The sequence below is a fragment of the Felis catus genome, chromosome D2, assembly GCF_018350175.1.
Source record: "Felis catus isolate Fca126 chromosome D2, F.catus_Fca126_mat1.0, whole genome shotgun sequence".
NCBI lineage: Eukaryota > Metazoa > Chordata > Mammalia > Carnivora > Felidae > Felis > Felis catus.
Window position 1 is genome coordinate 41,690,585 of NC_058378.1, and position 21,498 is coordinate 41,712,082.

At 38.5% G+C, this 21,498-nt stretch overlaps 1 protein-coding gene and 1 pseudogene across 10 annotated transcripts in view; both read left to right on the forward strand.

Moving 5' to 3' along the window:
• The window catches only part of NRG3 (neuregulin 3), a 1,060,361-nt gene that overhangs the window by 862,707 nt on the left and 176,156 nt on the right, over window positions 1-21,498 (forward strand). The gene's annotated exons all lie outside the window — the stretch shown is intronic.
• LOC109492814 lies at window positions 622-9,097 on the forward strand (annotated as a pseudogene).

Sequence of the window (21,498 nt, forward strand, 5' to 3'; positions counted from 1 at the left end):
TGAAGTCTCTTCACCATTAACTTAATAACCAGCTATTTTTTTTTTACAGAGATGTCCTTAAATATCTTGAATCAACAACTCTCCCTTCCTTTGCCAAAGACCCATGTATGTTTTGGAACAAGACTCTGATGCCCCTACAAGATACTTTGCAACCCTGCAATTGCCTTCAACTCTTGCTCTTGCAAAAGGCTCACTATCAGCAGTCTAGGTCTTCTCAGATCTTGTGCACAGCTCTACACATATGCACAGCATTCTAGATCCCCAAGAACTTGATGGAAATCTTCAATGCCTTGATGGATACTTCTCCCCTCCCCCCCATTTTCTTCTTAAGTCTTTGGCCAGCTTGTGTTGCTGCCTCAGGCAACCACAATCAATGTTGAACAATTGCAGCTAATTGATTTGACAAACTCCCTAGGCACAGGATTCTCCTTACTAAACAAGCTCTGAGCCATGTCAAATAAAGAGTAGTCCTATGTGTGGCACAAGCCAAATAGTGATAATTTTCTAGTTCTGGATTTCTGGGGATTGAAAACCCTTTCCACTTCTTCCAGTGGCTGCTGGGTTTCTTTTTATCACAGCTTCCATGATTGCTAGATGTTAGTTCTTAAGGCTGCCACAGCGATGAGTAGGTGATGGGAATAGAGCTGGTTAAAATGAGACAAAGCTTGCTGTTCTTACCAAGCCTTGGGTTAATTTTCAGAGTTTTGGAAAAGTTTATTTTTTATAATTTTAGCAAATTATAATTTATAATTTCATAGATTTAATGGAGGAGTGGTGTTTTGGAGGTCCTTACCTTGGAAGTTACTTCTCTCCTAGGTTTTAAATGTTCCTAGAGATTCAGCAAAACACATCTTGATGTGAATTTATCTTCAGTTTTTCTGCTAGATGTTCAAAGGGCATTTTAAATTTGATTTATGTATTCTTTAATTCTGAAAATCTTTTTTTCTATTTTTTTCTTCAAATATTGCTCCTCTGTCATTCCTTTTTTTTCTAACCTTCTAGAGTTTCTTTTGCTGCATCTTGGAGTCTTTAATCTATTCCTCATCTCTCTCATATGATATTTTCTTGGTACTGGTCTTGCTATTGCATTCTGAGTGAAATTTTAAATATTATCTTCCAACTTACAAGCCTTTCTTATACTGCAACCAGGTTTTTTTTTTCATAATGAAGTTTTTCCATCCTCTGTATATTTGATTTGCTCTTTCCAAAATCTACCTGTAAAATCAGAGTTTGTATTTCTCATCATTTTTGTTTTACAATTCCTTTTTTTTTTGAAAACTAAACTTTGAAAAAAAAAACCTTTTCTCCTGAAGCAGTCTTCTATAACTCAAAAAAATTGTCATTCCATCTGGAGTTAATTCCCCTTCTGTGTGTTGGATGTGATGGTTGTAATTTTAGCACTGCATTTCATAATGAATTTTGGAATTTGGATTTATTGACTCATTTTTGAGTGGGATATTGTTTTGCTTCATTTTCACTTTTCCTTTCTGTTTATGCTGACTTTTTCCTGCTTACAAAAACCTTAACCTGTAGTACACACACACACACACACACACACACACACACACATTGTTACAGTGTGATTGGACACAACCATGCTAACTGCATTAGGGGTATGGCAGATTAGTCACCAACCAGGAGGCATCTGTTTGTGTTTTATTGTGAGGCTCTGGCTGTCATCTCCCTGGGAATGTAGCTACCTAAACACTAGAACTCTGGGAAGTATGCGGTGACACATTCTCCTCAACCCATCATTTTCTAACCTTCACTGATCCAGGCATTGATCAGAATAACATAAGTTATATTTCGATGACTAATGACCCCACTATTTCTCTGGCATTTAAAAAAAATCATTTTCATTTCTCATTTACATTAATGTCTGCTCTGGGTGTGGTGACTATGTTTCTTTATCACCTTCATTTGGAGACCTTGGCAGATGGGATTTTCTATTTCTTGGTCAAGGGAATATGGAGAAACTGGTCACTGGCTCCTAAAGCTTCTTCTACAAAGAGTCATATCACTTTTGCTTACATTGCTTTGGCTTGAGCAAGTCATAAGGTGAAGTCTCACATTAATAACAGGAAAGTGGATTTTTCTCCCAAGAGGGTTAATGAGTAATTTGCTGTAGTCATAATACAGTACACTACATTTTCTGTCCCTTTCTTTCACTTATAATAGCTGAACTCTTCAGCTACCACTTTCTGCCTCTGTTCCCCAAACTGCCTGGAGTAGTCTTCAGCTGTGAATATCACTCTGTGTTTCTATTCTGCATATTTGTGTTTTCTTGATGTTAGCCCAGCTGTCTTTTGCTTTTCTGTTTTTTACTTTTGTGCCTCCTTGTTATATGTTCAGAGTATAGGAAAATCCCTCAAATAACAAATTCAATATGCCATCTTGCTCAAAATGTTACCCATAATTTTTGTTTGTGTGTGTAAAAAAAAATCAGATTCCACAAATCCATGATGAAATCCCTGCTCTTTCCCACAAATCATCCCTTGGGTTCCATGTGAGTTTCAAAATATAGAACTAACGTCATGGGAGTCTGGTAGGAAATGAATCTCTGTACTCTCCAAAACTTTGGTGTTAACTGATCAGATTGAATTTCCATATAACCAAAACGCATTCCTTGGCCTGAAGCGTTATCTCATTAGTAAGTATAAATTGGTGCTTATTCAGCTGAGCAATGCAATTTTTGGTTTAATAAAAGCCTAATCTTGCTCATTTGTTTACTCTGTTTACTCCCTAAAGGCTAAAACTTTGTGACTAAATACAGTGCTTAATAAACAGAAGAAAAAGTATTAATTGTAGGCACTGCCACATTCCTAAGAGCTGAATTTGGCTGCAGACCAAATGGGCTCTTGGGTAGAGCCTACTATGTTGCCCTCAAGCTTAGACTTCCAGCTCTCATAAAATGGATCTTGGGCTCAAACAAACACATTTTTAGAATAATAGTTTTGCCAGAGCAGATCAGCTCAGCTAGCATAAATCTTCACTTGTAATTCTCTTCCTCTGTCAACCTTTACATCTCTGCATACTTTCTTCCTCTAATGCATCTCTCTTATGTTCACAATAGTGGTTACTCATCCAAATGTGTCATTGGTGCTGGACAAAAGAGAACTAATCTTTACTTCTTTTTCTATTGAAATCTCACGTTTCTCCAGGTTAACCATCATGTAGACAGAAATTAATTTCTTCTCCACGGCTGACACTGAGAAAGAGGGAATAAATTGCATGTGTAAAAAATGCAGGAAATGAAAGTCTTCTAATCGATAAAGTGCAGACCTCTCTGTAGCTAGTCTTGTCTGGAGTAACTGTCTCCCCATTACTGAAGATCTTCAAACAAATGTTTGATGATCATTTGGTATCTCAAGGGAGGAGGTATTGGGTGTGTGTGTGTGTGTGTGTGTGTGTGTGTGTGTGCATGCACGCGCGCTTCAGAACTAATCCCTTTATAAAAAGCTTTTTAAAAATTATTTTGTATTTTATTCTTTTGACTATCCTTTATTCAATATTTGCCATTTTATTTCACCTCTTATACTTAAAAATATATATTATGTTCTTCTTAATTCTAAAAGAAGTTCCTTCTTTCCTTCAATTATGTTTCTCTCTGAAGTCTCATCCCTATCTTTTCCTTTACCAAAGAATGCATGTTGAGTTATGTATACATATATAATTTTTTTTGAGAAGGAGAGAGATGGGAGAGGGGCAGAGAGAGAGAGAGAGGGAGAGAGGGAGGGAGAATCTTAAGTAGGTTTCACGTTCAGCACAGAGCCCGATGCAGGGATGGATCCCACCACCCAGGGTTCATGACCTGAGCTGAAATCAAGAGTCAGATGCTCAACTGCCTCAGCCACCCAGGCGCCTCTAGTTATGTATGTTCTTAAAAGCAGCATACATAATTCTTCCCATTGAACTCTGGTCAGTGTCCCCCACAACTGTAATGAGAACTCTAAGACAGACCTATGAGCTTGTCAAACAGGGTTACATGTGTGCTCCCATGCTCATGTGAGGTCATGGGATATGTTGCATCCTTCTGAAGTATAAATTCTACCCAATAAGACATTGAAAACATTATGCGGTTAATAAAACAAACACGAATTATGGATATCACTGCAAAATCTTTATGAACTTAATATTAAAAGAAGATCCTAAAGCCCCACTGTAGCCCCAGATTGCCAGACTCCTTCTCGAAGCCTGTTGGGTCCACCATAGAGTAGTAGCTTAGTCATTTTATGGGTGAGACCAAGAGCTCTGCAGTGAGATTTGAAAGTGCTGGGGCAGTCTGGGCCCCATGGACTCTCAGAACTAATCAAATGAAGCTTCCCTCCAGGACAAACACCCACACTGATGAGAAACTAATGGGAAAGAACCCAAACTTATCAAAGAAGCAAAGGAAAGAAAACTTTGTTTTTGTTTGTTTGTTTGTTGTTTTTAAATAAGGAAAAGGAACAGACACAGCATTACAGTAAATGTGAGGTCATATTTTTTTGTTGTTTTTATTACTTTGCAAAAATGACAGGAGAGGGAGCTCTAGAGCCATAATGCTGGGAAAACTGTTCCGACCCACCCACCTTCCTAAAAGTAAAAGGAGACTCCAGAAAAGGAGCAGAAGGTGGAGGAGGAGCAGGAAGAAGAGAATGAGAAATGGATCATGGTCGATTCCATACAGAACTATTATAAGTCATTATGAGGAAGAGGAAATAAAGGCAGAATGATTCAGGCAATGAAATTATGCCAGAAAGATACATCCAAAACAATAGAAAACTACAACCCAACATATTTTTAAGTAGCTAAGATAAATAAAGAAGGTACGAAAGAATAAAATCTACCAAAATAAGGAAAACTCCAGATTGAGGTGATTAGAGAAATTAAGCTCTAAAAAGGGAAAAAAATACACACACACACACACACACACACACACACACACACACACAAAGAAAATAAACATTTGTATCAGTCTTTATTTTCATTCTGTTGTATTTAACACTTGATTTTCTGGAACTCTCTCCTACTCTGGCCACCAGTAGATGACAATCCTAATTCTCATCCAGCCACTTCTTCCTGCTCTGCCTCAGGGGCTCCTCTCTGTCATTGCCACAGAAAAGGGACATTTCCTATGGCTGTCTCTTGGCTACCTCTTTCAATTCACTCTACTCAGTGGCTGCAGCAACTTATAAAATTGAATACACTTCAATGTGCCTGCATTCCTAACATGCCCTATTCATGACCTGATCCGTGTATGACCAGCCAGCTGCCTTTTTCCTGTGTCTCACTGGCACCTCAGATGGGCCAGGTCCAAAGTCACCTACTTAGCATTTAATCTGTGCCTCATCTAAAGTTCTACATCTTGGAACTTGGATTCTTATCTCCCAAAGCATCCATCTCTGTTCTTTTCCTCATGCTGCCATTTAATCAAACATCCCTGTCTGTTTATTTTTGCTTCCAAAGTATTTCTCAAATCTGTTCCCTCCTGCCACATTTAACTACTACTGTGCCAGGTCTTTCTATACCTCTGAAATAGACTCTTGCAATAACTTACTTGCCTTCTCTGACTTCATTCTGTCTCAACTGCAAATGATGTTGTGCACCCCAATGACACTATGTTTAGGGGGTTCCATTTACATAAAAAATAATGTGAGTGTTACCACTCAGTGTTGTGTTTCTGTCCTGGCTCTACCTTCTTCGAGGGCAATAGGTCCTTAGCTTCTTTTTGTTCTCAGTCCTATGGAAGGAATTAAGCATTTTAATGACAGTTCATAGAAACTATAATAGAGTAACTATTAAAATAATTGTGACTGTATTGAAATATATCAAAATGTCCCTAAAATTGTTCAAGATGTCACTCTTTAGAACTGCACTGCTGTTCACTGCCCTTTGAATACTCTTTTATATGCATGAGGTGGTATCTTTGAGTAACTGCTTGAAAAAAATGTGCAATACCTTTTTCCCCTTCCTCATAGCACATCGCACCCTGATATTTGCAACATCACAAAACCCACTCAGGTCGGTGCAGACCAAGATAAAAGCAAGTTGTAGTGTTAAGTGAATGAAACAATCCTACTGACAAAAGACCTTTCTGTACTAAAACAAGAGAGACAAAAAAGGTAGTCTCAATTTGAGGAAACATTACTGGATTTACATGTATATAAGGCAGTACACAAGAGACTATAAACTCTGAACAGAATTTCACACAAATCTATACATTAGTCAAATAAGTAACAATGAAAACCTCTCTCATTTCCTGTAGAGATGAGTGGATGCACCCTGTTATTGTCTGCTGTATACTTATGAGAGACCCTCGGACTAATTTGTAGGTTCCTGTTTACAGTTCCAAGGACCAGAAGACCCAAGCCTTGTATCTTAAATTCTGAAGGCGAGGCTTATTATTGGGCCTTATTTTGTTTTCAAGGAGGGCATGGTGGGCAAGAAGCACCTCTCTGTCAAAGAAAATGTCAGTATTTTTAAAAAAATGTTTCTTTATTTATTTTTGAGAGAGAGAGAGAGAGCATGTGTGTGCAGAAGAGGGACAGAGAGAGAGGGAGAAAGAGAATCCAAAGCAGGCTCCATGCTGGAGCTGTCAGCACACAACCCCACATGAACTTGAACTTGAACTGGGCTTGAACTCATGAACTGTAGATCATGACCTGAGCTGATGCTGTTGTCGAGCCAGCCAGGCACCCCTCATCATTTTTTTTAATGACAGCAGATAGCATCACTTGCAGCAACAACAGCAACAAACTCAGATTTATTAGAAACTCTGAGTAGAAGCTGGATATGTGACCTACATCGAAGCCAACAATGGGGCTGTGAAGAGGAAAAGCGGGTATGATACTTACGTCACAGAATTCGACCTTGAAGTGGAAGAGTATGTCACCTTACCAAAAGGGGATATTCACAAGAAGAAAGAAATCATCCAGTATGTGTCCTTGCATGACTGGATGTGGCCAACACATGGCCCTGGGAGGGGCAAAACATCCTGTCTATGATGGGCAAGTTAATGGAGCCAAAGAAGACCGAAATCACAGACAAACTGCAAGGGGAGACTAACAAGGTGGTGAATAAGTATATTGATCAGGGTATTGCTGAGCTAGTTCCAGGTGTGCTCTTTGTTGAGGAAGTCCACATGCCGGACATCAAGTGTTTCACCTACCTGCACTGGGACCTGGAATCTTCTATTGCCTCCATCATCATCTTTGCATCCAACCGAGGCATCTGTGTCATCAGGGATACTGAGGACAGCACCTCTCCTCATGACATCCCTCTTGACCTTCTGGACCACGTGATAATAATTGGGAACATGCTGTACACCCCACAGGAAATGAAACAGATTATTAAAATCTGAGCCCAGACAGAAGGAATCATGAAGAGTTCTTAATACATCTACGGCCCACCACATGCACATTGAGAATCACTGGCCTACAGAGATTTGGCCAAGTTTGCAATGTAGAACTCAAGCTCTTTGGTAATCTAGAATCAACTTCATTTGTAGTCACATTTCTCAATCCTGCATCCTTTCCCATTCTCCTCAAGGCAGAAGGACTAGCTGGGATAGGATCAGCTAGAACACGGAGAATAAGTAACAAAGACACTATATAAGGAACTGGGGAGTCCCCAAAAACTTTGGGATAATTTGAGGTCAGTCAACCTTTTGACAGTGGAATTAAACAATTGAGAAGATGACCATGCAGAAAACATATCATTGGGCAGTCTGCCAGTCATTTACTGAGTACTTACTCTATGCCATGGAACAGATTAATGTTAACAACAGTGTTAATCAGCATTAGAGTTCTAACAAAAGATGTGGGGACTTAGTTATTGAGGTTGTATTTCTTTAGAAGAGTTCCGTTGTCCAGAAAGTAAGGGAGGTAAAAAGATTTTGGTCTATTGTAATAACTGGAGTGCCATGTGGGAGACAATATTTTGAGAAATTCAAACAAAGGACAAGAGCCCTTACTGACAATACTAGTGGAAGATTCATGCACCACACAGCAATGACTGATTGTCTCTGGGGTTCCTTCTACTCCTGGAAGCCAACTGGAATATTGTAGCAGGCAGTGTCTGTGTAGGATTCTATGCTAAAAAAACAGGCTGTTTCCGCTGGCTCCATCAAGATTCCTCCTTAGAGTGCAAGTATGTCTAATCCCTGGCAAGGGTTCAACTAGAAAAGTGGTTTCAATGAGCTCAATGAGTTTCAATGAGCTTCTTTTACTTTCTCTCTTGCCATGATCCTGGTTCCATGCAGGTGCTAACACTTAGGACAGAGGTGCTAGGCCCTGCACAAACTTCTTGGCCCCAGAGAAAAGGCCTAAAATTAATTTCTTATATCCATATTTGGATTTAACCTTTGACTTCAATGCCTTCATTGAAGTTCTTGCCTTTGATTCTCTTTACTTTCGTTTTGACATTCGAGCCCATTTTCTAACTTTCTTGTCCTTGGATGTGATCTCTCTGTCCTTATCATCCCCTGTAATGAATATTTGTCTTATAGAACCCATTACTGACAACTAAAAAACTACATTCAAATTAACTAAAATCAAGTTAACACTAGAAAAATTTTTCTAATACTACTCTGGGTTTCTATATCTTTACTGCCCATGGGGTGGGGAGGGGAATCTTTGATTTCGTTAGGATCTTGTTTGTTTGTTTGTTTGTTTGTTTGTTGTTTGTTTTAATAAGTGAGAAAGCCCCAGATAAATTATTATGAACCTAATTGTTTTTACCTATAGGCAGGAAAAGGAAGCATACTTGATCACTACCATTGACTTGGCTTAATTAAGCATCCCAATAATGAGTATCATTAATTCATTCAACAATTTTTGAATTCCAAGTTCAGATAATTCACTGTGCCCTATTTTGTGGGGAAGGAGAAAGTGCATGTTGCATATTGAGTCCATTGCCTTTAATTTAGTAAGTACTCAATGTTAGCGCTCTTGCTGTTGATCGTCATAAAAATGGTGAATGTGGCATAAATATTACTGACAATCTATTTTCTACATAAAAATATTTTGAAATTATAGATTAGCAACCAGACTGCAGAAAACCAAGCAAGATGTATCAAAACTAAGAGAAGAATATCAGGTGATCAAAAAGCCTGAAATGCCAGCCAAACAGGTTTTTTTTTTTTTATTTCTTTATTTTGAGAGAGAGAGAGAGCAAGAGAGCAGGGGATGGGCAGAGAGAGAGGGAGAGAGAGAGAGTACGAGCAGGCTCCACACCTTCAGCTGAGAGCCTGACATGGGGCTTGAACTCAAAAACTGTGAGATCATGACTTGAGCTGAAATGAAGAGTTGGATGCTTAACCAACTGTGCCATCTAGGTGCCCCCAGCCAAACAGGTTTTTAAATGTGACTGGGAGTCATCTAGTTATATGTTTTTATTTGACTTAACAGTGACCTTCAGCAGACTCCAGATCGTTAGACTTGATGTGGCATGGGCCACTGATGCACAGGGGAACTGGGCAAGTCAGGCTAGAAAGGCTGTTACCTAGTAACAATGCCTAACTAAGGTGAAAAGATTTGGGGAAGCTGGATGGCTGGAAAAACTTGATTGAGTCTTTCTGAAAGGGCAAAAGCAATTACACTAGGGTAAATGGCCATTTTGTTCACAGGAAGAACAGTGGAATAAAAATAAATGCAACAAAGGGCTCTTAAGACACTAATTCCTGAAGCCTGGGTATGTGCTGAACACTCCTGTTATGCAGAGACTAGTGTGGTTCAACAGAGAAAAGTCATTCTTCCAAGATGTGACAACAGTCTGGATGTATCTTGTGAAATCCTTTAAGTGTGTCAATCCAAACACCATGTTTAATTTTGGGAATTTGGAGAAATTTTATCTGTGATGCTGGGATCAGCATGCCCTGGGAATTCGAGTATAGGACTGAAATATACATGAAAACTTATAGTTGAAGTGGTGACTCTATATCATCTTCTTTGCACATTGGCAAGATAGTGTTCAGAACTCTTTGTTTTGTCTTTCTGTCTTTAAAAAATGAGCTGACATATTCCAGATGGAATGAAGGCCATTAGCAGATTGCCAAGCCCTCCAACAATGAATTACAGGCATCATCATATGATAGAAGTGAGGGTTAATCATTGTGTCACTGGTGTCCACAGAGTTGATAATTTTAGATTTGGGGCAAATGTAAAATTGGAATCTTCAGCTGTCTTTTGCCAAGCTACTGAGTGTCAGCACAGAGTCAAATATGACAGAGAGCCGGTGAGAAGTCTGTTTACCTGGGGCAAACATGGCTTATCTTTTAAGAGTGTTTGAAGAGTGCACAGAATTTCTAGGGAGAGCAGTATTCTGGAGAATGCTCATATGTTCCTGTGATATTTGCTTCCTGCGCATATCATTCATGTGATGCAATGGTAAATTCAGATTATCTGTTCCAGTAGACAAATTCAATTTAACACTCAATAAGATTCATTGCTAGCCCATGCTTTGATTTCTCTGGGTTCCTTTAAATTACCAAAGTGTCTTATATGTAAGCTGCACTGACCAATTTTCATTTGGGGAATATGAGGAAAGCATCTTTTAACAAAAATTAGGAAAATTTCAGCATTAAGCGTAGACTTAATTTGCTCTCAGGCTGCATGCTAGAAATAGCAATGATCTGGGTAGAAAGAACGGCAAAATCCATTAGAGGTTATTTGCGCTTACTGTGAATTTTTAAAATCAATTTTACTCTACTACCTCATTGATATCACGTAAACTTAAAGAGTGTTTAGTGAGGCATTAGGAGAAAGAATAGAGATCACTCGGGACTGAGAGAGGGGAAGTCTTGATGTAGAATATCATCTCAGATAAATGAATATCATCTCAGATAAATGTCAATATCTGAAAGTCAGGGAGGGTGTGCAGCAGCAGAAAGTGGAGCACAGAAGGTTTTGGACATATCTCCTACTTTAGAAGTCAGCCTGGAGCTACTCCGCATCATCTAACTTCAGTGAAAGCAAATGTACAGGAGCACCTGGGTGGCTCAGTTGGTTGGCAGACCTACTCTTGACTTCTGCTCAGGTCATGATCCCAGGTCATGGGATTGAGCCCCACGTTGGGCTCCATGGTCAGCATGGAGCCTGCTAAAGATTCTTTCTCCCTCCCTCTGCCCCCCTCCCTGACTCACACTCTCTTTCTTTTCACTCTAAAAATAATTTTTAAAAACCCCACAAGTGTACAGTTCAAGGTGATCAAATTGGTAAACCTCAGATTTAATAGACTAAACATACCTACAATGAAGTAAAATCCTAGAGATTATGACTGTTCAGCATCTGGCAGATCATTGTCAACTTATGTCTATTCATATATATTCATTTCAAGACGCAAAGATGTATCTTTCAAATCAGGACTATGTGAAAACACTAGGGTTAATATAGAAGAGAAGGGCCATCCATGAAGCAGTACTATCCACTAGACTCTACTTTGTGATTGTGTTGAATCCTTACAACTATTTTCTGAGGTAACACAAATGCTTGTTTATGGTGGAGGAAATCACAACCTAGAAAGGATTAGAGAGTTTGAGCCTATGTGACTTAGGTTGGGAGCCAAACTCCTATACTTCTTCTAAATCATTCTACCCTCCAGTAAAGGTACATGTGTTGGATGAATGCAAACATATCCATTGATTTTGTTGTAGTACGACTGGGGAATTAGAGAACTTGATATGTGGGTGTGGAGGTTGGTTTAGTAGTATATTTTGGAAATGCTTAGTTAATATCTTTGTAAATTACATTTAAATATCTCTGCACTTACTTGTGTGAGACTCTACATGACAGAATAGGTAGGAAAATCCAGTTACCCATCCATCTCCTGATAAATCAATGAAGACAACTGCATTGACAAAAGTATACTTATTTCATCTTTGCTGAAGGGCACATTTTACCAAACATTGGTTCAATAATTTCACTGTCAAATCTTAGATATCTTGTTATTTATAATTATTCACCTTAAAGCATTTCTTTCCCCCTTCCTTCCTTACTCCTTCCTTCTCTCCCTCCCTCCCTCTCTTCCTCTGTCTCTTTTCTTTCTTTCTTTTTCCTTCCTTCCTTCCTTCCTTCCTTCCTTCCTTCCTTCCTTCCATTCTTTCGTTCTCCTCTCCCCATCCCTCTCCTTTTCTCCCCTCCCTCCTCCTTCTTCTTTCTCTCTCTTTTTGTTTGAAAGTTTATGAGAGAAGTAAGAATGTCTTTGATGCACTTTGAGAAGATTGCAGATGAATAAAGGATGACCTTTGGGGTTTCTTTGGTATTGATGAAAAGAGTGTGGGCTTTTGAGTCAAACACACCTATATATTCAAGCATACATATTTATTAGTTGTATGACCTGGAGCAAATCATTTCAACTGCCTTCTCTTCTATTTCCTTAGCTATAAAATAGAGGAAATAATATACTCTCACAGAGTTGTAGTGAAAGTTAAATGAGATAATGGGTACAAGAGCATTTACCCCAGTATTTTGAACATAGTAAGTGCACAGTAAATGCTACCTACAAAATTACCATTACTATTATTGCTATAATCACACCTGGGAAAAATCATTTATTCTCTCCAAACCTCAGAGTACTCTCTTTTAAAGAGAGGCTTAAATAAGAAAGCATGTGTGAAGTATAGCCTTGATGAATGTGAATGACTCTCCAATTCACTTTCATCCAGACACCCTTTTATTGCCAAGTAACTTCCCTTTGTTGGGCTTGGGACTGCAGACAGTCAAAACTGACCCTGTTTCCAGAGTCCTGGCATTCAATATGGCCTGTCATTTTCTGAGAATATACACATTCTCGAATTTACCTTCCCTGACCAAAAAAAAAAAAAAAAAAAAAAAAAATCAAGTGTGGGATATTAGGTATCAGTTCACTTGCTGCTATGGGACACACGCTGCCTTGTCAGGGTTAGAGTATCCCAGGTATAGTGAAGTGAAGTCAGTCGGACAACTTTTCATCAGCTTGTCTTACACTCATCGTTTCAATCTAGTCAGTGCTCTTCAAAATGTAAGGGGATTCAAATCCCCTGATGATCTTGTGAAAATTAAGCTTCCATTCCAGGAGGTCTGGGTCAAGGCCAGAGGTTCTGAATTTCACAGATCCCAGGTGGTAGCAATGCCACAAGCTCACATGTTGAATAGACAGTCTTGGAGTCCTTACACATGTTTAGAGGCTAGTTAATGAGCTCACACCCTATTCAGATGATCGCTTTGACTGGTAGAAATTAGCAGACATTCCTTTCAAGTCATATCTTCTCCACTCTGAGCTCTGTGTTCCCATTTTTCAACACCCCTTCCTTAATTGTGAAGATAAAGTGAAAACACTTTCTGTGCCTCCTCTTCTGTGAACTTTCCCTGGTGCACCCCGTCCCCAAACAGCACCTTCTTTTATTTACTGTGCCCCCATGGCATATGGCATTGTACCTAAGTTTAATGATTGTCCTTTTCTTTTGAAATTTTTTCTCTATTTTTCTCTATTTTATACTTTTGACGATAACAGAGCACCATGAGGGAACTCCCTATTCAGTTCTTTGCACCTCATGCTGTCTTAGCAGACACTAGATGCTCAAGAAACTCAGGAGGCTGAGATATTCAGTAGAACAAGCAGTGTCCATTGGAGGCAGACAGACTCGGTCTCAAATCAATGTAAAGTTAAATAAGTAGCTTAGGTTTTCTTCACCTCAGCTTCTTCACCTATAAAAATAAGATATTTCACCTTCCTCTATAAGGTTGTTGTGACGATTATATAAGATAATATCTGTGTGTCGTGTGGCCCCAGTGCCTAAGGGAATAGCCAATAAATGTTAATATTGTGGTTTATCATTATCACTAACATTATCGGATTGTTTGAGAATTACCTCAAATAACATAAACAAATATTAGAATACAGTTCTTCCCCTTCTATTTTAGAGTGAATGAATTCATGTTATATTTATCTTATTATGGTCTTATAGCATACAGTTTTGTTATTGGGACTTTCAATTTTTCATAGAATGAGGGCTATCTAAAGAAATTGAAAATGAAATATACAAATGCGTATTATCATTCATTTCACATATTAGGTCCTCGAAAGATGTTTTTGATCTAAGTCACGAGAAAACTTCCTCGAGCAATACTTCCTACATTTAAACAACTTTATGCCTGAGAGGGTTCAGCATTCCCAAGGTCAACCATTTACTGACATACTTAATTTGCAAACTGGGATACATAGTTTGCTATGTCTGGTGTTCATTTTCACTGCGGTTTTTATGCCCAAATCCCCTCTGATCCATCTGGCCACAAACTTGCCTGAGATGTTCTCTCCCTCCTGGTGCCTCACTCTTTGCAACAGAGATAAATGGATTAAGAACATGAAATAATTGAAGCACATCAAGTGGAGAAGACAATCACTTTCCATAGCGTTGCTTGCATCGATTGCAATTTGAATGCATGATGACTTCTTTCCCAGGAGTGTGAAAAAGAAATCGTTCATAAAATACCCAGGAAGTCTCTCAAGGAAACTAATTAATGGCATTATTATCTTAAGCACAGCAAAGATTATTGAAAAGTTTCCTGTTACTCAAAATACTTTATAAAACAAATTATGATTACTTCGGATACTGTGCTTTAATGAATCTTTCATTGATTTCCTGTGTGTTTACAGAGAGGTTTCAGGCTTTATTTTCAACAATTTACACAGCATTTGAAGGAGAGGGCTCCACAGGCACTGGAAAAAGAAAGGCATTTTCTGCTATTGCATGTCATAAAGCAAGAACCAAAAACTTGAAATGAAGGGGAAAAAAAGGTCAGAGTCCCGTATATGTGTCCTGCCACACCAGTAGCATTTCTCTAGAGTGTATCAACGAGAAATTGATTAGCTGAATTGAAGAGTGATGTGCATATCCAGATATGTTAGACTATGCTGCAGTTTTTACCAAAGCAGTTACACTAATTGACATTTTGATTGTTGTATCCATCACAACAGGTGGTATTTTGTGATTTTCAATTTGCCACCTTTACATATATAAATGTATCTTGTCTTGGACATAATTTATATTTCCTTAACCATATTTTCTTATGTGTTATGGCCATTTGAACACCCACCCCCTTTTTTTAGTGCTTCTCAGGTCAAATTTTGCCCAATTTTTTCTTTGGTTTCCAACCTTTTCCACGTTGACTAATAATACTCCATTATTAGTTTCAAAATATTTCTTAGGTGTGCACGTGTGGTATGTGCTGTGCTTATGTTGGGAATAACTCTCCAGTCTCCCAATTTGGACTTTCACTTGGTTTACGATGCTTTTTGATGAATAGAAGTTAATTCTGCATTTTAGCTTAAATTTTACCTGTGTTTAGTTTTCTTTTCCTTTAGTTTGTTCTTTTTGTGTCTCATCTAAGAAATGTATCCCTATGATGAATTTCTGAAAATATATTCCTGCATTACATTCAAAAAGTTGTATGCCTTTGCTTTTCACATTTAGATCTTTAATCTATCTTGAGTTGAATTTTCTTCTTGTACCAGTGTATCAGGCAGATTCAGTGAGGAGACAGACCTCACCAGGTTTTTTTTTTTAAGTAATTTAATATAAAGAACTGTTAGCAGATGTAAACTATATAGCACATGTAATTACATAACTAGAAAGACAAAACACACACACAAAAAGAACCTTGAATTATCACAGAGGTGGCGACTGATAAGCAGTTATCATATGTACATTTCGCCATATGATTGGGGAAACGGAGAGATTAACATTATTGAACAATAGTAGCTTACAGGAAGGGACCCATGTGTTGAAACTCAGATCTCTGAGAGAGCAGTGCAGTTCAATTGGCGCTGAAGCCTCCAAGCTCAGAGAAAGGGCACTGGCCAGCTGGAGCCATGTTTCAGAGAGTGCAGTGAGCTTCTGCAAGTACTGGAAAAACCACAGACTGTATTTAACTGGTGCTATGGACAGGGGCTGCCCCTGCCAGTTGATACAAGAACTAACAGCACACCAGAAGCCACAAGAAGCTATTATTTTGAGGAGCTGTTTCAGCCTCCCAAACTTCTATCCCTGTTTCCTCAATTTAGTGAGACCCATCATGCTCTGCTTGGGATGCCCTCTGCCATGGTCTGGAAAACATATCCAGAGGAAAACCCAGGGCAATCAGAAGGCTCACTCACCTCATTTGGTTGCCCCCATTTTTCCACTGTCAGTGATCACAGGTCTACACTGCTGGGTTCCCAATGTCTGCAAAGAGTTGTTTTCTAGTTGTGTGCACCAGGGAGGGTGGATCAGTTCCAGTTCATCTAATATGGCTGAAAGCAAAGATTCTTATGTCTTTGTTTCTATTTAATTTCTATTCCTCTGGTAGTTTGTAAATTTTACATTATTATTTTACTCTTTTAGTGGGTGCAATTTCCTGACATATTTTTGTTATATATTTTAAATTCTACCTTATTTTTAAGTGAAATGGAATGTTTATAGTTTGCTAGTGAGGTTTGGCTGGTAACAAACTCTTTTGTCCGTCTAGATGTGTCTCTGCCTCATTCTTTTAAAAAAATTTTTTTTAATGTTTATTTATTTTGAGAGAGAGAGAGACAAAGTGCGAGCAGGGGAGGACCAGAGAGAGAGGGAGATAAAGAATCTGAAGAAGGCTTCAGGCTCCAAGCTGTCAGCACAGAGCCCGGGGCTCCAACTCACAAACCACCAGATCATGACCTGAGCCAAAGTCGGACACTTAACCAACTGAGCCACCCAGGCGCCGCATCTGTGGCTCATTCCTAAAAGATAATTTCATTGGATGTAAATTTCTAGCCAGGCATCTCTTTTCTTTAGCGCAATAAAGATATCCTACTTTCTTCTGACATTGTCATTAGTCTGCTATTCCTTTGTAGGTAAACAACTTTTTTCGCCGATTTTAATCTTTCTTTTTCATTTTTGAAGCTCTGGAGTTTCACTGTAATAAATCTTAAATGCATTCTTTTTTCTACTTGCAATTCTCTAGCCTCTTGAATCTGTGCTTACTTCACCCTTTCTGGAATTTCTCATCCATTATGTCTTCAAATGTTGCCTCTATTTTATTCCCTTTCTCTTCTCTTTAGAAATTGTGAATGCTTATTAGATCTCCTTAGTCTCCCATGACTCTTAATTATGCTTTTCATTTTTCCCATGTTATTTGGTTTCTGCTGCATTCTGGAAAAGTCCTATTATATTTCCAGTTTACTATGTATCGCTTTAGCTATTTCTAATCTGATATGAATTCTACTAAAAGAATCCAGTAGGTTGTATTTTACCACGCCATGCTACATGCTACAGACAGGTACTATCTAGCTTGGTATTTTCCTTTTTCTTAGAACATTGTAAGCTGCGTTGAAAACCATATCTGATATTGGAAGAATTGTGTTTTTTACTGTTCATTTTTGTTCTTGGAGACTTGTTTTCTTAGGGACTTCATTGCTTTATATTTTGTGCTGGTGATTTTCCTTGAAAATTACTGGTATGAATTTTTTTCAGGCCTGGGGAAAAATGGCTTTTTTTCTGCATTTGCCTATCTTAATGCCTGGGAGGCCTGAGTGCCTGGAAGTTCATAAATTTCATGCCTTGAGCTTCCTTGGACCACTCAGGCGGAATTTGAACTGTATATGTGGAAAAGATTTGAGGCTATGACTTTTCCAGGACTTTTATTTTCTCCTTTGCTAATCAGCAGCATTGCAGTTTTTCTTGTTGCTTCCTGAGGGTGGAGAGTGACAATTTTGTTTTATTTTCCTTCTTAACCTTTACCTAAAATTTGTAGTTATTTAAAGATTCAGCTTTCTTGTGGAGAGATTGCACTAAAGTCCTAAACTTGGGTGAGCCTTGGCCATCCAGGGCAAAGTTCAGTTTTGCTCTGATGGATGAAATTCATTAGGCCAGAAATGGCTTTGATGTTCTGTTTACCATTTTAGATAATCTTGTTTATCTAGATATTGGCCTGATAAATCCCTGTTATCATTTCCACTCTATAATGCTTCTAAAAAAGATTTTTAAAATATATCTCAATTAATTTAATATTAATCATTAATCTTAGTGTTATCAATGAGAGAGTTGGCCCAAATTGTGTAGCTCACAGTAACCCCCAAAACAGATGTTCCCTAGATAAATTTTCATGTGATATAGCATCTCCTTTAAGAGCTATACCTTTATACTTTTGACAAATAAATTAGGTGACATCTCTTGCTATAAATAGTTTTCAGCAAATAGCTATTTTAATGATTGGGGATAAAGACTGTCGGGCAGATAACTTCATTAAAATTTCCTTTGACACTATATATTTTTCAGGATGCTTGTATCAACAACATCTTAGTATGCAAATAAATTTCTTTCTAATCAGATAATGAATATTGTTTCCTTTTTATTTTTTCCCTTAAACTTTGGCTTTAGAAGATCACTTCTGTGTTATATGAAAACTCAAATTTATGTTTAAATTAACTCTGTAAAGCAGATGCATGTATAAGTGCAACTAGTAAGTACAATAATGAATTTAGATTATTCAGACCTGTTTTCCTACAGAAGAAGGCTCAGGCCTCATCTGTCCTCAAAAGATTAAGCCATTCAGTGTCAGACATGAGGTTAATGGCAGTTTTCAATTTCTGTGAAAACCCATGTTCACCAAGATATTCCAAAGTTAGTGTACTTATTGAAATGGTTAGACTTATTGAGGAAGGTCAGTTTTAGCCCCTAACCGCCCACTGTTATATCCTGTAGTTGTCAATAGCATCCTGTTTAAACATTTTGTCTTCCTCCCTTGATTGAGAGAGAGAATATTATTGATGATGTAGGTGGTAAATAGAATAGTGCTTAACTAAGCCCAGATAATGGAGTACCTACCTACAGGGTTTTGTGAAGGAAACTACCTGCTGAAGTCTAAGCTAAACTCTGATTGGTGAGTCATTGGAGAACAACAAAGACTGGGTCCTTGCCTTAATATTACTTTCATTCCAGTGGGGAAAAGGCGATAAGCTAATAGGTAACATATAAAATGTGAACTAGTTTCACTAGCACAATGGATAAAATAACAAGAAATTGTGCAAGAGGATAACAAAGGGGGGATTCCAATGAAGGCTCACCTATGTGATGAAATGTAGGCTGAGATGCAAGCATGAGAAAGACCAGAAGTATGAGAACCTGGGGAGCAGGAGAACTTCTACCTACATCTGTTGTAGAAAAGAGAGGAACCTGTCCTAGGAGTAAATGGGAGGGAAATGTATTTGGAGGATAATGAGTGAGAAGCAAATTGGCTTGAAGGAGAGGTTTTCCAGTACTGGGTCACACGGGTCCTTTCCAACCCTGGTATGAAATCCGCTGGAAGGTAGAGAGGTATCTGGAGAACAGAAACAAACACACTGATGAAAAGCTAATATATTAGAGCGTGAAAAAGTTGGTGTGGTTTTGAACAAGGGTAGTCTCCATAGAGATGCATCTGGTAAGCTTGAGCTCTTGGGACTCATGGCCTTCCTCTAAAATTACCGATGCTGCTCTGATTTCAGTTAACCGTAGGCCAGTGGGCACAGGCCTGTTCCAAGGAGTTCTGACTTTGGATCAAATGTTTTAACGTGTCGCTGCTATTTCTAATGATTTTTATTCTCAAATTTGTCTTGGTTATCAGTAAGGATAAAGGGAAAAGCTGGCTCTAGTGGAGATTTTTTTTTTTTGTAATCTTAGTATTAATAACTCTTCAGTGATTCTTTTTTTTAAAGTTTATTTATTTATTTTGGGAGAGAGAGAGAGAGAGAGAGAGAGCAAGCAAGGGAAGGGCAGAGAGGGACAAGCAGAATCCCAAGCAGGATTCCTGCTGTCAGCGCAGAGCCCAATGAGGAGCTTGAACCCACAAACCACAAGATCATGACCTGAGCTGAGATAAAGAGTTGGACACTTAACCAGCAAGCCACCCAGGCACCCCTTCTTCAGTGATCCTTAAAAATAGTTCAAAAAAATCAAACTCCTTTCTATTCTTTTGCTAGAGAACTGTTTATTTTGTTTTGCTGAGAGACTGGTTGGGTCCTGTTATGTTCTTCAGAAGGCTGGTTGCATCACAGGAAAACATCAAATGGAGGCTTCAAGCAGGTATGAGCCCCAGGAAGTCAGAGATGCTCACAATGGCTCATTGCCACCTCCTTTTATAAAACATGACTTTTAAGTATTTCCGACAATGGTGATGACTGTCAAGGCCTGGAATTATGCCAGGTTGTCTGAATATTTTGACAAAACACCATTATTTTTTATCACCTTTTCTCTTTTATTTGTATTGGGTTAAATAATTGAATCTTTATTTAGTTTTTTCTGGTTTTATAAAAATTTTTACTGGAGACAGAAATTCCTGAACTTATTCCCACATTACACATTAGCAAAGGATGGGGGAGTTTGTGGACAGTAAACCAGGCTTCTCCTGAGGGACCCACAATGACGCGAAGAATTGCCGCTAAAAGAGGCCCCCCTTCAATTTAAACCTGATGATTAATTAAGACCCTTCAAAGCGCCTCTTCTTAGAGAAGGCGTAAATTTGAAGATGCAGTTGGTTCACATTTCTGGAATGGGTTTTGGAGCTGTCATGTGCCACTGGTCCATAAACCCAGATTAGCTAAACAGGAGGAGAAAGGAGAATGATTAAGGGATGGCAACTGGAAATCTAAAAATAAATGATGCAACTGGGAATCTGATGGGGGTTCCAGAGCCAGGGCACAAAACTGGACGAGTTTATGTTCCTCCTTAGTTGATCATCAATATTTCTGATACAGTCTGTTGTAGAAAGACTTAACGCATCAGGTAGAGAACCTCTGAGGCACTATTTGCTTATAACCCATTCAGTTCCTACTTGGCATACAGTCTAATCATTTTACTTATGAAACATTTCTACTCATATTCTACATACACTTGAGAGACTCAAACTCCCATTTTACTTTCAACCCTTCCTGCTTTAATGTGATGGAATTATAGCTCTCCAGAGCACCATTTGCTGCCAAGGCCCTAATTGGTTGTCAGACAAAAATGTCATGGGAGGAAGTCACCATCTCAAGATATGTTTTGGCCTCTTGTTTGTACAAATGTTTGCAACACCTTACCAACAGTTTTTCCCCTGTAATCATGTTCAGCTTATAAATGAGATGTCTGTCAAAGCACGTGAAATGAGAAAGGTTAAAAAAAAATGACATCCAATTTTTTTACTTACTTAGGTGGCATCTTGACCTATTTATTTTCATTATACTTGATATATAATAATTGCATTTTCAATAACATCAATTTGAACAAATAAAGTTTCAAGCACTCAGGAAAGGGAAATGACAGTTGTTTGTGTCTGGAGATTTACTGACATCACCTTAATACCTCAAAGAGAATGAGCAAAGTATTATTAGCTGTATCTACTTAAATAAGGCTCACACACTGCCATACATTCTAGTGACATAATTATATGCAGCTAAGATTTGAACATGAATCTGTGGGACTGCAATGTAGTTTTCTCTACCCTTGGAACTTTAAATCTGGTCTAAGGGTAGCAACATCAGCATTGCCCAGGAGCTTGTTAGAGATGT